The sequence below is a fragment of the Marmota marmota genome, unplaced genomic scaffold, assembly GCF_001458135.2.
Source record: "Marmota marmota marmota unplaced genomic scaffold, marMar, whole genome shotgun sequence".
Classification (NCBI taxonomy): domain Eukaryota; kingdom Metazoa; phylum Chordata; class Mammalia; order Rodentia; family Sciuridae; genus Marmota; species Marmota marmota.
This window is the reverse complement of record NW_025999842.1, coordinates 1,190,307-1,206,503: the sequence shown is the minus strand read 5'-3', so window position 1 is coordinate 1,206,503 and position 16,197 is coordinate 1,190,307. Positions and strand designations below refer to the sequence as shown.

The 16,197-nt window shown below is 36.0% G+C and overlaps 1 protein-coding gene across 2 annotated transcripts in view; it reads right to left on the bottom strand.

Moving 5' to 3' along the window:
* The window catches only part of Impg1 (interphotoreceptor matrix proteoglycan 1), a 140,661-nt gene that overhangs the window by 32,201 nt on the left and 92,263 nt on the right, over window positions 1-16,197 (bottom strand). The gene's annotated exons all lie outside the window — the stretch shown is intronic.

Below are 16,197 nucleotides of genomic sequence, written 5' to 3'. Positions count from 1 at the left end.
CTAATTGAATAGCTTGCCAATTTGCAACACTTGTATTGAGAGTATAAAGATGTGAGTGACATATATAATTTGAATCTTATAGTGACCATAAAACTTGATAAATATTTGATAATATTTAAAGCCTTTGCCACTTTTACATTATGAAGCCCTGATAATTTCTACCACCACTTTGTATAGCATTCTTGGGTCAAGTATACATTAAATTACTAAAGTTCACTCCATTTTTGGTATGAAATCAAAATTTAAAAAGTTCTTATTAACTAAGAAAGTGGCCATATTAAACTTTTGATAAAAGATGCATTATTAAAATAGTCCAATAAACCTAAATCCAAAGCCACTGATGATATTTAAGTATTAGATGCACAAAACATGAAGCTTTCTATGATTACTTCAGTGGCATTTTGGCAAATATGTGGGAAAGCTCTGCTGAAATCCAAATGCTAAGTATGATGAATGGACTGTCTGGATGAAGATAGAATCTTTGGACTCACAGTCAGCTAATTTACTACAGTGCAATCACCAAAACTGAAACTCTGAGTGATAAACAGCTCTGAAAGGTAAAATCATGTTAGTTTTATTACTTTCTTAAAATGAAACCTGGCTATTGGTGAGTTATGCCCCGATTTCAGAGAAGCACCCTCTTTTCTCTTGACTGTGGAGGGTGCCTAGTTGTATCTACCAATAATTTACTCAAATGTCAGAAATAATATTTCCTAGCAGCCAAGATCTCTGTGTATATACACCTAGGGTTTATTCAAATTTCTGTTGCTGTGGACTGAAAGTTTGTGTCCCTTCAGATTCATATGGTGAAGCTGTAATCCCCAATATGATGGTACATGGAAATGGGGCCTTTGGGAGAAAATGAGGTCATGATAGTGAAATCCTCATGAATGGGATTGGGCTTAATGACTTTATAAGAAAAGATGTGAGAGAGATAATCTCTCTTTCTGCCATTTGAGGATATAGCAAGAAGGCATCCATCTGCAAACCAGAACTCTCATCAGGAACCAGATCTGCCAGCATCTCCATCTTGGACTTCCTGAACACCAGAACAGTGAAAAATAAATTTATTTAATCTACCCAGAACATGGTATTTTCTTATGGTAATCTAAGCTAAGATAGTAACAGAAAAATCTGGGATGAGTCGACTGAAAGGCTTCCAGTGCTATCTATGGTTTGATTTGGTTTCTTTGCAACATGGGAAATGCATTTGAATCTGTGTTCCTAGGATGCGATCTCTGGGCCCCTGCAGATGATAAGGGTCGAGAAATCTGAGGCAAGAAGCACAATGATGAATGTCTTCATTCTGCTCTTGGGTCAGCATCTCATTACTCACACCTTTCTCACTCTACAGACTTTAACCAGCTTAAAATAGGCTGCTGCATCATGTCATCAGTCAGTGAATTTCTAACCATCTCCCTTTGTGGCATCTTAATATTAATCCTTTACATTCACTACAAACCTAACCAAATGATTTCATGGATGCAACAGTTGGCTATTTAAATGTAGGGTTGCTTGATAAAATATAAAATATAATGTGTTGAAACACAGATCTGTTAAAATTATTTTTTTGTTTATATGAAATTCATTTTTGACTGGATATCTTGTATTTTATTTTGCTGGATCTAGCAGCCCCATTTAAATGTGTTTTTAAAAGACTCCAATTCTCTTTTGGCTCAAGATTAAACCTATTAAGGCAATAGGCAATTTTTTGGGGGAAAAAAGTTATTCAGACTGTACCACCACTTAAGTGGTGTATTACAAGTGTATTTTAAAAATGTTTTTATTTGGTTCTTATGTAAAAATGAGACATGACAGTATACAGGTTTTTTCAACATTGTTTTTTTAAAAATAATTTTTAGTTGTCAATGCACCTTTATTTAATTAATTTATTTATATGTGGTGCTGAGAATCGAACCTAGTGCCTCACACACTCTAGGTGAGTGCTCTACCACTGAGCCACGACCCCAGCCCTCCAACATTAAGTTTTAAACATTATAATGGGAAAGTCAATTACTAAAAGCCAGTGCCATTTGTCTCATGAAATATTAAAAATAAAAAATAAAATAAAAATAACTATTATGCTGGAGTGTGTGGGGTTCCTGTAAGGTGTGAAGGGTGGATTTTGTATGTGTGCATGGTGGGGGCACCAGTGATAAACCTGGCTACTGGACATAGAAGAAATGGCTATTTTGGTCACTTTCTAGGCAGAAGGTCTGTCCAAAGCCAAGACCACAGGTGAAATGATCCAACCCAAAGTAGGTGAACTGAAGCTCAAAGTGAGAGAAGCCAGCAACAGAAGATGGGCCTAGCACAGAGTGCTTGGGAGTTCCTGAAGTCCTAGTGGCCAGAAGACAAGTAAAAGGTGAGCAGCGTATGAGGTAGAAGCTCAGAACCAAGGATACTTTAAATGCTGCTAGAAAGGGTCACATATGCACAGTGAATCATAACCATCAAGTGCTTGCCTATTTCATGTTAAAAACAAATCTGATGTCTTTTAGATCTTCAAGTGGTATGTCCAGTAAGTTAATTTTATATCAAACAAATTCATTTTTATTTATCATAGCAAATATATGTTATATATGATAATTATAGGTTATAGTCCTTTTTTAGCACATTATAGAAAATAGAAAAGAAGTGATTATTATTAGTCTGTTCAATGAATAGATATGGATAGCCTACTATATACAGGTGCTGGGATACATGAGTGAACACAATAAAGTTTCTGGCCCCAGTGAGCTTACTGTCTAGTGAAGAAAGACAGGAGAAAAAAAAAAAAGGCAAAGGAAAATACATAGCATGCCAGATGGTGATAGGTGCTATGGAAATAAAAGCAGGAAAGGAGATGGAAGTGCCAGGGCTTGTGATTTTATAGAGGGTAGTCACTGAGATTGTAATATTTGAGCACAGACCTGAGGTTGGTAAAGAAGTTAGTTAGGCAGCAATTGCAAACGAGAATGGCAAAGGAAGAAAACTGCCTGTCATGTTCAAGGGACAGCTAGCTAGAGGAAAGTATGACCATAATGGAATTCGATGCTGTCAGTCAAGTGTCATGGTGGCCAAAGACATTTTCAAACACATAGTCTCAAAAATTTCTGCCAGGAACATTTAGGATGTAAGAATCTGTCAGGAAGACTGGCATCCCAGATGTAAAAGGCAACCAGTTATGATTGAAATTTGTCTGAGGAGACTAGAAGGTAAAAATGCCTGTATCCTTAAGTCCACTCACATTGTACCAATTAAAAAATAAATTTTCAGCTTTATTAAGTTATAGTTGACAAATAAAACTTGTGCTCCACAGGGTGCTTGTGATCCCAGAGGCTCATGAGACTGAGAGGCAGGAGGTCAAAACTTCAAGGCCAGTCTCAGCAATGGGAATGTGGCTCAGAGGTTATGTCCCCCTGGGTTCAATCCCCTGTACAATCAATCAATCAATCAATAACTTGTGCACCAGATTTTTGAACAGGAACAAATGAGTAAACCCAGAAATAGGATGAGGGAATCCAACCAAGACAAAGACAAAGAAAGTCTGAGAATGACATTAAAGGAAAAATCCAGGTGACAGCTATCCCAAAGACTGAGAGAGCAGCAGGTCAGAGAGGAGAGAGAGGACTCTCTGGAATTTATCAATTCCAACTTATCAATTGGAATTAATAAGTTACCTGATGTGGAAAGATACAATGGAAATGGCAGTAGAAAGTTTAGGAAGAATTTGAAAATACAAAAGAAAACTAAGCAAAGGAAAAAAAAACCACATTAACTTCAGGAAAACAGAAATGAGCCACAGAGCAAATGATCATCTGTGAATATATAATCTGCACCCTAAATACCGATTTAATTACAGTTGTAATACTATTATATTGGGAGAATTGGTGGGGAAGCCAAGGGGATGGTATGGAAAGAAACTTAAATGCTTACCTACGATAATAGAATATATCATTTATTGATATACAAAACAGATATTTTTAAAAAAATATGAGGAAGAGGGACTGCTTTTGGTGACAAGGACTGCAGAATGGGGAGGTACAGGATGGCAAAAGCCTTGTCAGAACACTTTACTATGATTTGACTTTTAAAGAAATTAGTCTTTTTGTTTTGAGATGACTGTAGGTTCAAATGTGGTTCCAAGAAAGAAGAGGGGGAGGCATCAGTGAAAACAGCCCAGGAAGAAACTCCAGAAGTCTATCTTTCCACAAAAACAACATTAAACTGGTAGAGAGTGTCAGAATTGATGTTTTCATGCTCTGGAAGCTAATAAAATATGTAGAACAATCAGGGAATGCTTAACTAAGAAAAACAGTCTGAATCTTGAGAAGTACAGTGAACTCTGTGGCATTTTTGACTTTCCCTATTGGTAGCCCCCAGTCCTTAGTTCAATGGCAGCCTAGAAAATAACAGGCCTCATTCTCTTAAAGAGAAGAATAGACCTTATTAACAAAGAATTATTTGTTTTCCAATTATTTGTTTTGATCTGTCTCTTGACTGACTCCCTGGAAGAAAAACTCAAAAATGCTTGCTTGTATCTCTCCTAACTAGGAGGATCCTGGGCTAAAGTGGTTACTTGGGAGGTCTCTTAAAGACACACAGGTAAAGGTGCTAAGAGCCACAGTGTGAGGCAATGGATGATGGATGCTAGGTGGGGCAAACAACAGACTAACCAAAAGGCTCTAGGATAGTCCGGACAATGAGGTGCTTTAGGGATGAAGTGCTCTCCCAGGCTCTGACACATTCCCGGGAAGAAGGCCACCCACATGCCCAGGCCTGCATTTATGCTCAGAAAGGATCTGAGAAGGACCTACACTTTTCTCTTTTTAAAAATTGGGCTTCTGCAACAGCAGTCCTTCTGATAGGGGACAGACCTGAGCTGTGGGAACATGAGGTTAAGGGTATAATTCTATAAAATGGTTGGTCCACTGTGCTGACCCCCACATGCTTTCATTATTAAGAAGCAATATATGTGCAGCCTTGCCTGGATAAAGTCCATAGGCTATGTTACACTCCTCAGCAAACTACCTGTTATCTGCAAAAGAAATGCAGGCCCTTCAGCGGGGAACTTTTGTGACCCTGACATAGACCCTGACACAAATCAGACAGTCTCCAGGAGATAAAGATGATCTCCCATAACCATAAAATCTAAAAGAACCAATTCCAATTAGAACTGGTCAGCATGGGCCAAGGTGACCTAGAGTTATTGCAGTGGAGATTTGAAAGTCTGATGTCATCCTGCTGTTAGTCAAAAGTCAAGAGGTGGACCTCGACAGGATTCTTTGTAAATTTCCCTGGGATCCTAATAAAAGTGGAAGGTAGGAGAGGGGCACAGTCCTTCTTCTGAGAAGATGCATTCTCTCCCACCAGTGTGTCCTTTTCCCCTTCCCTATCCCTTCTAATAAACTGTGCCTATTACTCTGAGCAGCTTGTCTGAAATCTTTCTTAGTCATACAAATCAGGGTTTGAAGGGGGGCCTTCATGCTACCTCAATTTCCCAGAAGTCCCCGGCCCTGTAACATAGTGAAGACTAATGGTGGGGTGGCTGCTTTGTGGTTATAGCTTTCTTTCTGGGGCAATGGAAGATTTCTGGAATTGATTAGAGGTAAGATTTGTACAACATTGTGAATATACTAAAAATCACTGACTTGTCTGCTTTAAGGATGACTAAAATGGTGAATTTTATGTTATGTGAATTTTATCCCAAGGAAAATGTAATATATGAGATACTGTGTACCCCTTTATCTAATTTCCCCTAATGATAATATCTTGCAAAACTATAGTATCATATCAGTCAGGCTGTTGATACTGATCATCTAGCCAGAACATTTCCACCATGTTGCTGTTTTGCAGTCACTCCCACTTCTCTTCCATCCTATCCCTCCTTAAAATCTGACAACTGCTAATTGGGTTTCCATTTATATAATTTTGTTATTTCAAAAATGTTGTATACATGGTATAATACAGTATGCTACTTTTTGAAATTGGCTTTTCTTCCTGGGCACAACCCTCTGGAGAGCCATCCAAATTGTTATGTGTATCAATAATTTGTTTCTTTTTATTTCTGCGTAGTATTACATGATAAGAATGAACCACAGATGGTTTAACCACTTACCCACTGAAGGACATCTGAATTGTTTTTTGGGGCTGTTATGAATATAGCTGCTGTGAACATTCATGTACAGGTTTTTATGTGAACACAAGTTTTCTTTGTCTACCACAAATATCCAAAAATCAAATAGCTGGCATGGTAGTTGAGTATTTAATTCTTGGAGACACTGGCAAACTATTCTACAGAGTCTGGTCCACTTACATTTCCACCAGCAATGTGTTAATGATACAATTTCTGTGTATTCTCCATTATTTGGTGGCATCACCATTTTTTTTAAATTTTAGTCATTCTGATAGGCACATAGTGATATTGCATTGTGGTTTAAATTTGCATTTCATTGATAAATAATGATGCTGCATGTCTTTTCATGTGCTTATATGCCATCTGTACATCCTATTTGGCAAAATGTGCCTTCTTGTTTTTTTGTTAATTTTCTAATTGGACATTTTTTTTAACTGCTAAGTTTAGAGTTATTTATTCCAGCTACTCATTCTTTGTCATCTTGTGGTTTACAAGTATTTTTTTCTCAGTCTGTTTTTTTTTTTTTAATCTTCTTAACAGTGACTTTTGCAGAGCCCTTATTTCTTCAAGTACCTTCTCAGTCTAGGATACATGAGTCAAAAATAAAATTCAGGAAGCTTGCTCTCATGTCATTCCTGTGGTCCTAAGGACCCTGGCTGGGGTACCTTCTTTCACTATGTTCCAGAGTCTTCTCAAGTTTGTTTTGTACACAATGTTCAGGGTATTTAGTTGAACTTAGCAGGAGGAATAGGAAAAAAAGTGCATTAATCCTGTCTTCCTGGAGATGAATGTCTATTTGGTTTTTTAAATAATGACCTATTTATTAAAATTAGCAAAAGTATGAAATAAATATGATTGAAGAAATCCAGGCTAATACTGACAAGCTGGCAGGAACTCATTAAAAATTATCTGAAAAGACAAAGGTAAGAAAGTTAACATAGATGAGATCATAAATACAGAAGAATGACAAATGAGAACCAGCACCTGTATAATTTGTGTTCCTGAATAAAAAACAACAGAAAAATTCCTCAATGCCTTGAAAGAAGAAGAAAAAAATTTCGGAATATATTAAGACAACTTGAATTTAGAGGTCCAAATGATATCAGGAAATGACTCAAATGAAACTAGTCCATATCCCTTGCTATGGTCTGAATGTTTGTATTTACCCCAAATTCATACGTTGAAATCCTGGTTTTGTTTGTTTGTTTATTTTTTAGTGGTACTGGGGAATGACTGAGGACTTTGCATATGCTAGGCAAATGCTCTACTACTGAGCTACATCTCCAGCCTTCATTTGTTGAAATTCTAACCCTCAAGATGGTGGTTATCTGTTTGAGACCTTTGGGAGGTGACTACCCCTGCTGCTTGGGATTAATGTTCTTATAAAAGTGACTTCAGAGAGCTAGCTAGCCTTTTCATCATATGAGGACACAGAGAGATGGTGTTGACTATGAGGAATGGACCCTCATCCAACACTGAAACTGTTGGCACCTTTATCTTGAACTCTCAACCTCCAGAACTGTGGGAAATAAATTTCTGTTGTATATAAGTTTCCCAGTGTAAGGTATTTTGTTATAGCAGCCTGAATGTGTTAGGAGACAGACAGGTGAGGATGGTGGGAACATGAGGTTAAGAGAATAATTCTATAAAATGGGCCCATTGTGCTGACCCCCACATGCTTTCTTTTCCAAAAGCAATTTACCTATAGTCCTGCCTGGCCTAAATTGTCAGGACACGTCACATTCTTTAGCAAACTACCTGTTAATTGCAGGCCCAAAATAATGTTGATAAGAGGAACCCAAGTTACCCAGAAAGGGGAGTTTTTTTGCGACCATATCCAGAAACTATGGATATAAGGAATTTTCCTCCTAACCGTAACATGTGTAAGAACTGGTCAGCATGAGCCAAGGTGACTTAGAGTTGCTATGGCAGTCAGGACTTAAAACTCTCATGTCATCTTGCTATCAGTCAAAAGTCAAGAGGTGGACCTGGGAAGGACTCTCTGGAAAGTTCTCTGGGATCCTCCCAAAATTAGAGTGCAGGAGAGGTACCTTGTCCCTTTCCTGACAGGACCTACTATCTATGTCTCTTGAGAGTTATTCGGACACAGAGAGATGGTGCTGACTATGAGGAGTGGACCCTTTCCCTTTTCCTATCCCTTCAATAAACTCATTTTTGTTACTCTGAGCAACATGACTGAAATCTTTCTAACTTGATTGCAAGAATTGGGTTTGAAGGGCGGATCTTTGCACTGCCTCAGTTTCTCAGAAGGCCCTAGCTCTGTAGCAAATGGACTAAGACATGCATCAAGAAAGAAAAGTACTGAATCTCAAGAATTGAAATAAAGCAAAGCTCAAGGATGTTTATTTGGGTATGTAGTCAGAAAAAGGAAGCTACATAGAAATGAGCCCCCCACCCCCCCCAAAAAAAGCAAAGAAATCATGGTGGAGTCAGATGATCACATAGCTAAAGACAACAGAGCAAATCTATAAGTGAAGAAAAGAGTGACTAAGGAATTTTATATCCATCTAGCTATCCTTTACATTTGAAAGGTATGGAAGTAAGTAGTTCAGTTCTCAGGAGCTATGGCATCCCCAAACCCTTCTTGAAACAACTGCCTGATCATATATTCTAACCAACCAAAGGATAGTCAGAGAACTAAGGAATGGAGCTGTGATAGAAGGTTTGAAGTCCTAAATCCACTTACTTATGAAAATCTGTCCAAGAAGCTGTGGGAGTTGTGATTGTAGAACCAATTTTCAATTTATAAACCTTGTCAGTGGTAAAATAACGCTCTATTCACTAAAGCCTAGGGTGTGGGGAGTGTGGATGGGGAGATTGTCACTTTATCTTTTACAGCATTACAATAATATTCTGCTTAATGTTGACATGTCTAGCATAAAGGATAATGCCTCCAAGTGCTTCAGGGTTCTCTTTTGAGGCAGGAGTCTAGGGTTGAGGTTGAAGTTGGTGACTGCAGGCTCTAGGCTTTAGGTGAATGAGAAGAGATGGTTCCCCAAGTACATCCATTGTTTAAGACAACAAGAAAGCATTTGATTTCTATCTGGCATGAACTAAAGGACTCACTGAGGTGGCAATACTTTCTTCTTAACCTTTGGGGAGTTTTTAAGAATAAATAACTCATGAAGCAAGTAAATATTTATCTGAAATTTAGAAATTTCTTTAGTGTTATTTCAGGTTTTTTTTTTGTTATAGTCAAGTAAAATTAAATGCAATAAATCTTATTAGAATTGCAATATAGAAAAAGTACATTTTTTTGTAAGGGAACTTCTATTTGTCCTCTTCCCATCCAAAATGTTTAATATGCCTATATTTTTAGATTGATGGATATATTGGATGATGAATATCAGTCATATCCAAATAGGAAAAATTTTAGCATCATTATCTTATTTCTTTTTAAAAAAATATTCTCCACTATTTAACATTTTATAGTTATTTATAACTAGGGTGAATCACTTGTTTTGAATATAATGGTAATTACTATTTTGAAAAAGTCTATTATTTCATAATTCAACCTATGATGTTATTTTTAGATTTTTGTTTAAGTTCAACTCCCATGTTTTTTGCAGCATTATTTACAACAGCTAAGCTATGGAAACAACCTAAGTGTCCATTAATGGGTGGATGGATAAAGAAAATGTGGTGCATACATGCAATGAAATGCTATTCAGCCTTAAAGAGGAAATCCTGTCATTTGTAGCAACATGGATGAACCTGAGAGTGTATTGTATTACATGAAGTGAAATAAGCCAGACACAGAAGACAAATACCTTATGATCTCACATGTATATGGAGTGTAAATTGTTGAACTGAGAGAGAGAGAGAGAGAGAGAGAGAGAGAGAGAGAGAGAGAGAAGAATGGTAGTTACCAAGGGCCTGGGGTGTGTAGGTTTGGGGAGTTGTTTGTCAAAGGACACAATATTTCAGTTAAATGAGAGGAATAAGTTCAGGAGATGAATTGTACAACATGGTGACTATAGTTAAAGGTGATGTATTACATTTTTTAAATTCCCCAAGAGAGTGGATTTTTTTAAGTGCTCTCACCATGGAAATAGTAAGTAAATAACATATATATTAATTAGCTTGATTGAGCTATTCCAAAATACATACATATGTCAAAACATCATGTTGTATATGACAGATATATACAATTTTTATTTGTCAATAAAGAAATACTTCTTTTGTTATTTAGGATAAAAATGAAATATTAAATGTATCTGCATAGTAAGTAAAGGTTTTGAGTAGAACCAATTGCAAAAAGAAAATATTTTATAACCATTTTCTTGTGATTATTAATAACATTCAAGTAATATCTAGAGTAAAACTGAAACAAGGAAGAAATTTAATTCCTAACCCCCTGGGGGACTGGATTGTTTAGTTAGATGTTCTATGTGGTTATGGTTTGAAAATACACTCACAATCTTGCGAGGTCATATTGAGGATGGGATGGGAAGGAACAAATATTTATTTGGTACCTGTTCTGTTTTAGGCACTATGCATGGAGTATTTAAAAAATTTTTCTTTGGGGCTGGGGTTATGGGTCTGTGGTGGAGCACTTGCCTAGCATATGTGAGGCACTGGGTTCGATCCTCAGCACCACATACAAATAAATAAATAAATAAACTAAAATAAAGGTATTGTGTCCATCTGCAACTAAAAAAATATTTTAAAAAATTCTTCTTTTACCACAAGCCATTTTATGAACTCCCTACTTATTATATACTCTGCACTTGCTACCTGATGTGGATTATTAGAATACTTGAAGTATCAGTCTAATTATGTCTTTTCTAAGTGATGGAAATAGGTGATTAAGAGAGGCAGCCCAGGACTACAGGCAGGGTATCTCCTTGACCAGTGGTTCCCATTAGAATGAAACACACATATCTACTTTTTTTTTAAACATACAGTATCCTCTTTTCAAACCATTGATCAAAGATAGAATCAACCTAGTCGAGTTTTTTTTATATTTTTCTCTCACTGAACAGAAATGCTGAATCTGTAAAATCTTAAACACTACCTTATAAAACTACAGAACTCAGAGCTACATCATAGTTTATTGCTTTCTGTCTTCATTTTGAAAAAAAGAGAAAACATGATATCTACTTGCTTTCAGTTTAAAATTAGCTTCTGTATAAGGAAATTGTGAGTACGCATTTGGAGAAAAGAGCCCATCTATATGTTTCCCTGGCTTGTTGGTGGCCTTCATAAAACTTATGGTTGTTTTATTTGAAGAAATGAACATTTAGGGACAAATGAAATAACTGTGATATGGATTTGACATGTAGAAATGTAGCTTTTTTTTTTTTTTGAGACAGGGGTTCTCAGTTGCTGAGGCTGCCCTCAGACTTGTAATCCTCCTGCCTTAGCCTCCCTAGTCACAGGGATTACAGGCGTGCACCACTGCACCTGGCAAGTAATGTAGCTTTTTAAGATCATTCAATTTTGGATAGCTCGTGTTTTTTCAGTTCTAATTTGCAAAGCAAAAAACATATTCTTCTATTAATAGTGTCACATGTGCCCAAGAAAATAATAAAAAATAATATTAAATAAAATATGAACTTGGGACAACTAAGATACACAAAACATTACATGGAATGGTAGTTTGCTTTGAAGATGGCATTGATGATCCTTCCCTTTTGTGGTTCATTTCCCTGGATAGCCCTCTTCCACATTGCATATGGATGAATAGCATAGGATGCTTTGAAGTAAGGATTTGTGGGTTTAAGTCTCAGTGACAAAAGTCATTACTTTTCTACCTTGCTTTCTTGAATAAATTGTTTTGGAAGCAGTCAGTGGTCCCATTGTGAGGACATTCAAGTAGCCATATTCAGCTAAGCAGCTCACATTGGAGGTATGCTCACCAGACCACATGAAGTCTAAAGAGGCCAGCAGACTGGTTGACTGCCATCCTATGAAGGGCACTAAGCCAGAACTACCAGGTGTCACTTAGATTTTTGACTTAAAGGAATTGGAAGAGATAATAAATCTTTATTGTTTCTTTAGTCCATTAATTTTTTGAGTCATTTTCTACATAGCAAAAAATAACCAATACATACAGAAACCCTTAAAAATTGATATTACAGGGTCTTCTGTCCTCTTGTCTCTGATTTTGCCTTTTATCAAAATATAAAGAAGAATTTGGATTTTGGTTAAGAATAGTTGTTAAAACATATCATTATTTTATGTAAATTATAATTTACATAAAATATGTTGAAATGAATGTTAGACCAGTATTCTGATCTTTAGTGGGGACATTAGATATCAATCTTCTATTTACAAGGAAGCTTTTAGAACGGGGATTTATATTTATATTTATGGTAGGAAGAGGAAGAGTGATGGAAAAAGGACAGAGAAATAGAGTATACGTCCAGGAACATGGTTTCCAATATTGCTTTTGCTAGTCCGGCTTGCATTTACCTAAGATAATATCCATGCCAGGGGTTCCCAACCAGTCAACTCAGTATCTCCTTTTCACAAAAATATTTTATAATGCCCATAAAGGGAAGTCAGTCTAATCAAGAATATAGCATAGTTAATATACATTTTCAAAATAGCCAATGCAATGTTGTGTTCCAACTGTAACACAAGAAAGAAAAGGAAAATAATTTATAATAATAAAATATGTATTTTGAAATACATACCATACCATAATACCATAAGATGAAATAAATTAGTTACATGTTTGTACTATATGTAAACATCATTAATATCACTGTGGATTCCACAGCTACAAAGACAGAACAGTTTAGATATTGTATTGGCAACAAAAGTATCATGATCTCAGCTATCATTAGAGAAATAAATGATTTTCTGTTAATGTTGTTTAAGTTCAATCAAAACAAAATACAATCTTCCTTTAATTTACTGATGAGTTGTATTCTTAGAAAATCCAAATTTAATTAAAACTTTGTAAAATACACCTTGCAAATTATACTCATGTGAAAAAGGGAGTGTCAGGAAAAAATGCAAAAGACTTAAATGTCTTATCAGGTGCACCTTAGTGTTGATGACTCCTGATTGATCAGGCCAGTACTTGCTGAAAGCTGGGGTGGCTAGGGCAAAATTCTTAAAATTAGACAATGATGGGGTTGGGGATATAGCTCAATTGGTAGAATTGCTTGCCTCTCATGCACAAGGCCCTGAGTTCAATCCCCAGCACCAAAACAAACAAACAAACAACAAACAAACAAAAAAACTCAAACAAAAAACAAAACATGGGGAACAAAAAAATAAAAAATATGCAAAATCATAGTAGCCCAAACAGCATGGCACTGGCATAAAAACCAACACACACAAATGAAACAGAGCAGAGAAATTAAACCATGTAAATACATCAACTGAATTTTCACTAAGAACATACACTGATGAAAGGACAGTCTCTTCAATAAACGGTGCCCACAAAACTGGATATAAATACACAGAAGAATGAAATTAAATCTTCACTTATCATCATCCTGAAAAAAATCAGCTCAAAATGAATCAAAGACCTAAATTTAAACCCTGAAACTATGAAATTATTACAAGAAAGCACAGGGAAAATACTCCAAGACATTGGCATAGGAAAATATTTTTGTATAAAATCCCAAAAGCACAGGCAACAAAAATAAAAACAGATGAATGGGATTATGTAAAATTAAGAAATTTCTGCAAAACAAAGGAAACAAGTTAAAAGAGAATCTACAGAATGGGAGAAAATACATGCAAACTATTCATTTGGTAAAGGACTAATATCCAGAATATACAAGGAACTAAAAAGAACAAAAACCAAAAAACAAAACCCCCAAATTATCCAATTAAGAAACTGGTTAAACATTTGAGTAGACATCTCTCAAAAGAAGACATACAAATGGCCAACAAGTATATGAATAAATGATTATTATTACTCATCATCAGGTAAGTGCAAATCAAAACCATAATCATCTTACCCCAGTTAGAATGGTAATTTACAGAAAGTTAAAAAAAATAACAAATGTTAGAATGTGGAGAGAGGAGAACTCTTTAAATACTGTTGATGGGAATGTAAATGAGTAAGACCATCATGGAAAATAGTATTAAAATTCCTTTAAAAAGCTAAAAATATAACTACCATATGATTTAGCAATCTCACTATTGGGTATATATCCAAAGGAAGCAAAATCATTGTATCAAGAAGATATCTGCACTCTTTATGTTTACTACAGTACTACATACAATAGACAAGGCCTGGAATCAACCAAATCCATCATTAGATGAGTGGATAAAGAAAATGTGTTATATGTACACAATAGAGTTTTATTCAGCCAAGAAAAGAAGAAAATCTTGCCATTTGTACAATATGGATGGAAGTGGAGGTCATTATGTTAAGTGAAGTAAGTCAGACATGGAAAGACAAATATTGCATCCTCTCACTAGTTTGTGGAAATGAAAAAGTAGATCTCATAGATAGAAGAATGGAAAGGAATAGTTGTCATTTTAGACTGGGAACAATAGGATGGTGAGGGGATAGAAGGAAATTAGATAGGAGACAACAAAACACCACTAGGTAGGAGGAATCAGTTTGGATTTCCTATAGCACAGTAGGGTAACTATGGGTTACAACAGTCAAATATATTTCACAATAACCAGGAGGGTATGAAAGAAATGATTAGTGTTTGAGAAGATGGAAGTACTTAATATCCTGATTTGATCATTGTACATTTATTCAATTATTAGACATATACATTTATTCAATTATTATAATATACACCATAAAGATGTGTAAATATTGTATATCAAAAACTATACTCAAGACTTGTTGGAAACAGAGGATTTCTTTGCTGTGTGTTATTGTCCTGCATACTACAGAATTACTCTTAGCAGGGTCTTCCCATTACTGTAGCTATCCAAGAGTGCTGCACTCCCTGACCCCCTGCACCCACCAATTGGAAAGATACACAGTATGGAGAAGTGTCACCTCCACTGAGAATTGCTGCCGGCAACTTCTGAATTTTACCTGAGCTTATCAGGAAATAGACATGTTAAGAACCCCCACCCATCCCCACTTTGAAATTTTCTGAAATGCTCTCACTCTCTTATGTTCTGGGAAAGGAAGGGCTAACTGCAAAGAACTCCTCCTCCTCACAAGACTCAGATATAACTTGCTTTTCACACTTTCTCATGACTCCCATAAGGCTTGTGGACAGCTATCTTGTTTACCTGCTTCCATAAAAACCTGCTTCCACCTTTGAGATATTCCTCATTAATGAATGTTCTCCCTATTGTGAATCCAAATAAAATTGTATCCCTCCTTGATTGGTACAGTTTGTGCTTCTACTGCTCTGTGCTCTGACTTTACCATTATATGCATGTACACATTCTTCATTCAATCTCTAAACAAATCATCCTTTGAACATTTATTGAATACTCACTGTGTGCCAGAATAAAATGGTAATTTAAATCAATTGCTAAAACTGCATTTTTATTGTTATTTTATAGCTACCTAGGCTTATAGCCCAGGACTAGAACAGCAAATCCAGAGGAGAGAAAATTTTCAGTTAATGTGGCTATCATTTTTATAGAGAATAAGTGAAACTGATGTTTAATAGTTTGATGATTCCTGCTTTTTTCTAAAATTAAGCGTTCTGTTTATTCAAGAAAGCATGGAAGAAGAGAAAAGAGCCCTGGAGTTGGATTATTTGAATATTTGATCCATTTCTGCTTTTACTTCCCTCATTTAACAAATATTTATTATCTCCTGACTTTGTGCCAGAAATCGTACTAGATCACGATGACCGCTCTTAAGTTTTTAAGTACTTGGCACACACCTGACACAGTTCTGAGCATTTTATATATTAAATCTGTCTTCCCAGGAACACTATGAGATAAAGTACTATTATGACCATTACACAGATGGAAAACCAAGACACAGAGAGAGGTTAAAAATTTTGTCCAATGTACAGACTCCAGAACCCGCCTTACTATACTGTTGAGGCTAAAATGGAGAGCAGACCTAGCCTTCATGTTTGGGGAACTTTCATTCTCCAAGCATACCTATCTAATTGTAAGTTAGTCAGGTATTGCAAAAGAAGATACATTGGGGT